At 33.3% G+C, this 7,955-nt stretch overlaps 1 pseudogene; it reads left to right on the top strand.

Moving 5' to 3' along the window:
* Positions 1 to 5,140: 5,140 nt before the first annotated feature.
* On the top strand, positions 5,141 to 6,728 carry LOC18613171 (WAT1-related protein At3g18200-like; annotated as a pseudogene).
* Positions 6,729 to 7,955: the final 1,227 nt, after the last annotated feature.

Below are 7,955 nucleotides of genomic sequence, written 5' to 3'. Positions count from 1 at the left end.
TGAAACTCATTTATTCATAAAACATGAAAATTTATCTTTTTAAATTCCTTTTTCCATAGAATTCATGAAAGCATCTAAAAACCACCCTAGATAATTAAAATGACAGTAAGTTTACTCACAATGTCTAGAATGCAGACTTTCGAAGCACTCTGTCTACTGGTCCTCGGATGTAATTTCCTTGCCTTTATCGGAGGACTCACCACTTTGACACTGTACAAAATCGAGAGTTTCACCAAGTTGTTACTAAATCAAAATTAAACTAATTTAGACTACCAATGCATGATATGGAATGCAAAAATGCACTGGTAACTATCTAAACCCGGTATTGGCCTAATTCGTCTTATCACCCGATTAAATTCTTAACGGGTCCGTTTAAACTCCAATTTAATTCTTTTCAGTTTCTATACCTCAATTGCACCCAAATTAACTTAATGTCCCTCAGTGTGGTGCAAATTATCAGTCCCAACAGCAAATTACGAAAATACCCCTAGTGGGTAAAAATTCGTATTTTTGCTCTGAAAATTCCCATTATTTTTCTAGGCTCATAATTCATCATTCCTTAACCAATTCTCCTAGAATAAAATCAAACTCATCCTCACTCACTACATGGTAAATTCAGCCATTAATGGTTGGGGGAGAAAATAAATTCTTTTCTTGTTGTTTTGTTTCTAAATATGCTAAACTAACTAAAAACACTAACATAAATTAAAATCAAATAAATCCAACAACTTTCTCTCTCCTAACCCATTTTTTCAGAATTTAATTCATCATGAAAACATGTAATTTAATCATGGAAAATAAAGAGAAATGCTTGGGAATAAGAAAACTCAAGCTTAATAGAAAAAACTCACCTTTTTCACTTAATTTCCTTGAAAATTCACACTTTTTCTTTGATTTTCTCTCTCTAGGGTTTTGTTTTTGTTTTCTCTCTCTTCTTGCTGGTTTGGCCGGCCATGGGGTGGAAGATGGGCTGATTTTGTGCCTTTTAAAAAGGAAAATAATAAATTAATAAAGGCATGACACATGGCATCATGTCATTGGCCCGTTTTTAAAATTTTAAAAATTTAAACATTTTATCTCCACCACATGTTTAGTCAAGGGTCAAAGATGAAGACAAAGGAAGACCATGTGCTGGAAAAAAATATCCTGGTGGTGGAAAATTACAATTTTGCCCCTGAGGTGGTAAAATTACCATTTTACCCCTACACTCCAAATTATACCGAAATTAAAATTTTTCACTTCTAAACCTCAAATCATACTTCAATAAGTCAAATTACACTCTAATAAGTCAAATGGGGTCAAAAAATCTTTTCTAAAATTCCCATTTTATCCCTAGGTGGCAAATGACCATTTTGCCCCTAGTTAGTGAAAATTCCGATTTGACTCCAAATTGATCCTCAAACTCCAAATTACCATTTTAAGTCATCCATGAACTGTGAAACTCTTAATCTCACCTTAAAATTCCTATTTGATCTAGTTCGAGGATTAAATAAACTTTGTTGTACCTCTAGGTATAATACCGACTGTTGTAAATTTTTCGGGACTCTCCTAGCATGCAATCATGCTATCATCACATGTATGTCATGAATAGTATTTTATAAGGTCGGGCTTTACAAAAATATTTTATCAAGGGCTTGTTCCCAAGGCACACGTTTTTAAGAAAAGTTGGATAAAATCAATCAATGTTTTGTGCAAATAGATTCACATTCCCAAAACAGTTTTGAAATGTAAGTTCACTCACTGGTCTTGTTGATTCTTTAATCGATTCTAACTTCGATTATTGCTTCAAATGGGTAGGGGAGGCCTTGTTGGAACCTATACACACACAACATCACAACTAACCCCAATTGGCATTAATATAATTCTAAAAGCTATTTCTTAACTTAAGTTCAGTTAGTTATTCCTAACTAGCTTTCAATCACCATTAGGTGGCTATTTATTTCACTATTCTAGTCACCTTAAAAATTAATAACAATCTCAACAATAGATTAACTCACCACTCTAATCATCAACCATTATCAACAACTTGAAAATTTAACCTAATTCATTACTCACCTTGGTGGTTTTTTGTAGTTGAATTCCTTTCCAAAATTCTTCAGGCTAACAAGGGAAATCACTCACTCTCTCTCTTTCTCTGCATGTCCAGCTAGTGAGAGGAAGATGGAAGTAAGACTTTTTAAGTGAGATGCAAAATGACCATTTTGCCCCTACCATGGAAATTATCATTATTTTTATCTTTCTCATTTATTTACCATCATAAACATCATTCATTCATTCCTTAGGCCTATTTAGACCTTAATAGCATTAAAAACCCACTCGTAGGAGCTCACCAAGAGAAATTATGAAATTACCCCTGGTCCATATTATCGCGTCTACTTCTAGTTATGTGCCTATGGAGATCGAGATTTCACAGGTTCACTTATGAATTACCCTTTTAACTCAATAATCAACCTCAATTAGCATCCGTAAACTTTATTAGCCACCAGATCAAAATACAGGATACTACACATTGGTCATCGGCAAAAGGGGCACTCAAGTGGGGCGAATAGTAGGGTAGCAGGATAGTGAAGATAGAGTAGAAGGGAGAGAAGAGAAAAGGAAAAAATCAGGGGAAAAATCCCATGTGGGGATTTTTATTTTACTCACAGATGGAGGATTTCGTCGGTAACTAAAATAGGGATAAATGGGGGAAAACTCTTACTTGCGAATTTTAATTATTAATTATCGATAAAATCACCAACGAAATATTTTATTGGTAAATAAAAAAAATAATACTGATGACATTTTCGCCATTAAATCCATCAGTAATGTTATCAATGTCTCACCAAATTACCGACCATTTAGTCCGTCGGTAAAATGGTTGGTAAATTCTATTAGTAAAATATTAATGACAGAATAATTTCGTCGATAAACTTTGTTCCATTTTGCTATTCGTGCATGCCATTATATTACCAACGAATTACCAATGGATTGAGTTTTGTTGGAATTTTTCGTCGATAATCCGGTATTCTGTATATTTTTCTCCTGTCAATAATTATCGATGGATTATTACCAATAGAATTGATCTCATAGGAAAAGCTTATTTTTTTGTAGTGTTTTCACTTTCTTGATAGCTTTAGCAGTATTATTTTCCCAATTTCAATATTGTCTTTCATCAGAAACCACATCCCTACATATGAAAACCTTTCCAAAAGTGACATCAAAAAGCCTATAATTTTTGGAAACATCACTATAGGTCAAATGAATAGCTATTTATGATTTGGCATCTAGTTTAGTTCTTATATCATTTGCAACCTTTGCAAAACAAGCACAACAATAGGTTTCAAAGTGATAAACTGAAGGCTTATGTCCATACCAGAGTTCATTTGATGTTTTTGATGCCAGCATTCTTGACTAAACCCTATTCAAAATCTCTTAAGCAACTTCATCTGAAAAGCATACATCTGGCCATTTCCATCAATGTCCTATTTTTTCTTTCTACAGTGCCATTTGGTGAAGGTTATAAGGAATTGTATGTTGATGTTTCACCCTCAAACCTTCAAGATACTTCTCAAAATCAGCAGAGGTATATTCTTCACCATTGTCAATCCTTAGTGTTTTGATTTTCAGCTTTATATAGTTCTCAACCAGGGCTCTAAACTTAATGAAGTTCTTCAATGCTTCAAATATATGTTTAATGAAAAAAAATCCAACAAAACTGTGTGAAGTCATTTATGAATATTATGAAAAGCTTACTGCCATTTAAAGACAGAGTTCTCATCAAACAATTGATATCAATGTGCACTAACTCTAATTTTGGCTTTGCTTTCCAGCTTATCTCTTTAGGAGTTGATTTCTTACTTTGTTTACCATATTGACAAGCTTCATAAACCTTGTCTATTTTAACTATTGTAGTAAGTCTTTTAATAACATCACCATAAGACATCTTTATTAATAAACCAAAGTTCCCGTGCCCTAACCTCCTATGCCAAGCATCAGATACATCTTCTTCATTGACAAAAGCCTTATGTTTTGTTTCCAGCAAATTCAAGGGATAACACTTGTTCCTCATTTTAACAGTCATTAGCTCAAAACTATTAGGACTAAAGATAGTACACTAGTTTTTGAATAGCAAAGCATAATGGTTCTCATCTAACTAGCTTACATTTAGTAGCCTCAAGTATATAATGCACATCAGTAATAAATTTCATACCAGTAGGAGTATTAACAGCTAATGTTCCAATTCCAAGGATCTTTAGAAACACACCATTTTCTATTTTCACCCTAACTCTAAAATTTCTATTCAATTTTGTGAATAAACTTTCATTACCTGTTAGGTGGTTCGAGCAGCCATTGTTAATTAGCCATGTATTCTTCTCAATTGACTGATCATCAAGCTCTGCCATAAACAGTAGCTTATCCAACGTCATATCTTATTCTACTACTACTGTTTTGCTTTCAGTCTCCAGTTTCTTAGCCTTGCATATCTCCTTCACATGTCCAAATTGGTTGCAGGCTCTACATTTCACGTTTAGCCTGTACCAGCAACATTTAGGAGTATGGTCTTTCATTTTACAATGAAGGCAAGGAGGATAATTATCTTGTTTCTTCCCCTGCTTCCCTTCACCAGTTTTACTACCTTTGCTTCCATGTTTCTTTAAGCTTTCACACTTGATACTTAAGCCTTTGGTTTTTGCAACCAAGCATTTTCACTAGCATCTTCACACTTGAGAGCCCTCCTTTGCTCTTGAGCAAGTAAAGCACTAACCAATTCATTTATAGAGATCTTGGTTAGATTTTTTGAGTCTTCCAAAGATGATATTTTTGAGTCAAATCTCTCAAGAAGACTTACTAATGTTTTGTTAAGCACTCCCCAAAATCCTTAGTTTGATTTAAAAACTCATCATTTTGTCTATGTAAACCTAGATGCTTTCATCTTTCTTCATCCTCATAAATTCAAACTGCTTGGAAAGATTCAGCACTCATATTTTCCTAGTTCAATCACTACCTTAATATTTTTCCTTCAAACTATCTTAGACTTGTTTGGGTTCTTCATAATTCATGATTTTGGTAAAAATTGTGTCTGACACAACTGATTGCAAGCAGATGAGGGCCTTGTAGCACTTTGCAACCACCTCATTATGTTATTTAATTTGAGTTAATGTGGGGTTGCCATGCCTATGCACAGGTAGCTTTCCAATTTCAATATTATCCCAAAGATCAAACGCCTTAAGGTATGATCGCATCTTGACTGCTCAAGAGGGATAATTAGCACCAGAGAACATGGGAGGAGTTGCAACACTAAAACCAACTGTTGCCATTCTTAACTTAATTTAACTCCTGATTTGAAGAAGAATCAAAACAATAATTGAGTCACAACGCCCTTAAGAAAATCACTCTAATACCATGCTGAGTTTTGTAAGAAATTTCCAAAAAGTGTGATGAAAAAGTAAGAAATAGAAGAGAAAAATGGAGAAAGAGAGGAAAGAGAAAAAGATTTAATCTAAAGATAAAGGCATTAAAAAAAATTTCCATTGAGCTTCTAGCATATCTACATAACAAGAAAAATAAAAACTAACTCGAGCATGAGATGTATCCTCAAGAATGTGAAAACCAAAAGCAAACTTGCTGGCCAAACGCATAAATCTTGGCATAAAACACAATTCAAAGCAACGACTATAACAACAAGAAAAAAAATATGACTTAAAGCCTTTAAACACACAAAACGACAACCTAAGAAGCTCGTTTAGGACCTAAGACACCTAAACGACACATAAACAAGTCTTATATAATAAAAGAACAAGCAACGTAATTTGAACGACATGTAAATCATGTGTTTCAACATTCTTGGATTTAGTAAAGTTGAAACGCTAACATTTTGCTCTTTCGAAGTCTTTCTTCTTCCTCATTCAAAGTTGTTTGTTCCCATCAAGAACTCCTTGCTTCAAATACCAGATTGAGGGATCAGTTTTCAACACCTAGTAAAAACAATGTCATTAAGGATATACTCTCTAAAAACCAAAAGATTAAGGTGAAATAACATCTTTGAAAAGTTTAAGGCATTATTTTAAAGGCTATAAACCTTTTAGGCAATTACTTTGTAGAAATATCCTGCACAAGTGTCACTAGCAGCATGGATGAACTGTATTGGGGGAGCACAATCGGTTGACTTTATAGTGTTCTTGCAACACAAGCCATCGACATGGTCAATCAAAATGTTAGGTGTTAATTCTTGGTGCATTACATATTCTATAAGTAATTTCATGGTTCTTAAAACAATTTAAATGTATTTGTTCACAATCATGTCATGAACTTAGTGGGATGAAATTGAATGCCAGGGAATATGCTCCAGTGTTTTTATCTTCCTTCAATTTTGGTGCATGAAAGAGAAAGGACCAATCTTTGTGGCCATGTTTAATTCTCTTCAAACAATTATGGTGCTGGTTTTAGCATACTTTGTTCTTGGTGAAAAACTATACACAGGCAGGTAAAATGTAAAATTCAATGTTCATTTTGAACTTGTTAAAGAACTATAAATTATACAAAGTTATTGATCCCTTTTATATTTTACTTGACCATTCAGCATACTAGGTGGAGTCCTTGTTATCATTGGTTTATACTTGCTGTTATGGGGCAAGGAAAGAGATGTTTTTTACATCAAGAGCCAAGAGCAATATTTTTCACATTGTGATGAGATAAAGGTAGCCAACAAGGAAGAGGTAGCTTTAGCCAAAAAAAAGGAACCATGAAGGAAAAATAAAAGAACATAATAGAGGAAGAAATGCCATAGCAAACAAACTTGATTTACTTTTAATAGCTTCGAAGAGTAGCCAAAAGAGTAATAAAATGTAATAGATATGTTTGTCTCTAATTGTTAATGTGGATGTTGCATGCTAATAAAACATGTGAAGTAATTTGTACAAATAATGAATTCACATATCTAACCGTAAACACAACTAGAGAAGCATAAGCAAGTTAAAGAAAGTTCTTCAACTGACATGATGGATCAACTTAAACTACACACTCATTCATCCAAAGTCGATCTCTTTTATTTCATTTTTTGGACCCTTAGCTAAGTAAAGAGTCCATTAAAGATAGCATCCACAAGGCGAAAGTTGTCTTTTTATATCTTTGGCCATTGCAAACAAACAAGGAGGTTTCTACATAACTTAAGCCTATACTGGATTGGCTCTAAGACTTAATACAATCGCTTATCCGAGACTACCTCACTTGTAATTATGTAAATTATAATTTTTGATTTGGAATGTGCAATTTATATTGGAAACCAAAGAAATATGTTTTTGTTGAGTTTTAAGATAAAAAATGATTTACAGAAATCTGGAAATTTGAAGAACAGAGATGAACTGAAAAAAGAAAATAATAGATTTTTAGGGTACTAAAAGCTCACACAATTTTTATTTCATATAAAGCTTATATAATAAACATTAAAACAAGAAATCACCAAAGCTTCATTTTAGCCATGGGAATACCCACACGGGAATGTAGTATCAAGAACCACAAAACACAAAAAACGAGCTTGGATTTTTGTGCAATACATCGAATAGTAAAAACAGAAAAACAAAGTAGTTGTTAAGCTTTGAAGAAAGTAAAATGACAACAATAACAAGCGTTTAAAGAAACAAAATAACATACCATGATAAAATGACCTACTATGATGACGTTTTGCCTTACAAAAAAACATTACTTAACTAAAACGGTACAAAAACAAATAGTATAGAGGCAACAGATTAATAAAGGTTAAAAACTCCCTATTTTGACATATACATTAGCTTCATTCTTCTTCAAACGATTGCTTCCTTCCTCTAAAACTTTGCTATTTTGATTTACTAGATTTGAGATCATGTTTTAACACACCCCCGTGATCGATTATCTAGTGAATACCCAAGCCAGATCTCAAGGTTTCAAACCTCTATGTGCTCAAGGCTTTTGTAATGATATTTGCTAACTAGACATTT

This window comes from Theobroma cacao, chromosome 1 (genome assembly GCF_053813885.1).
Source record: "Theobroma cacao isolate CCN51 chromosome 1, ASM5381388v1, whole genome shotgun sequence".
Lineage (NCBI taxonomy): Eukaryota > Viridiplantae > Streptophyta > Magnoliopsida > Malvales > Malvaceae > Theobroma > Theobroma cacao.
Note: the sequence above shows the minus strand (reverse complement) of the source record. Positions and strands in the feature narration are given on the sequence as shown.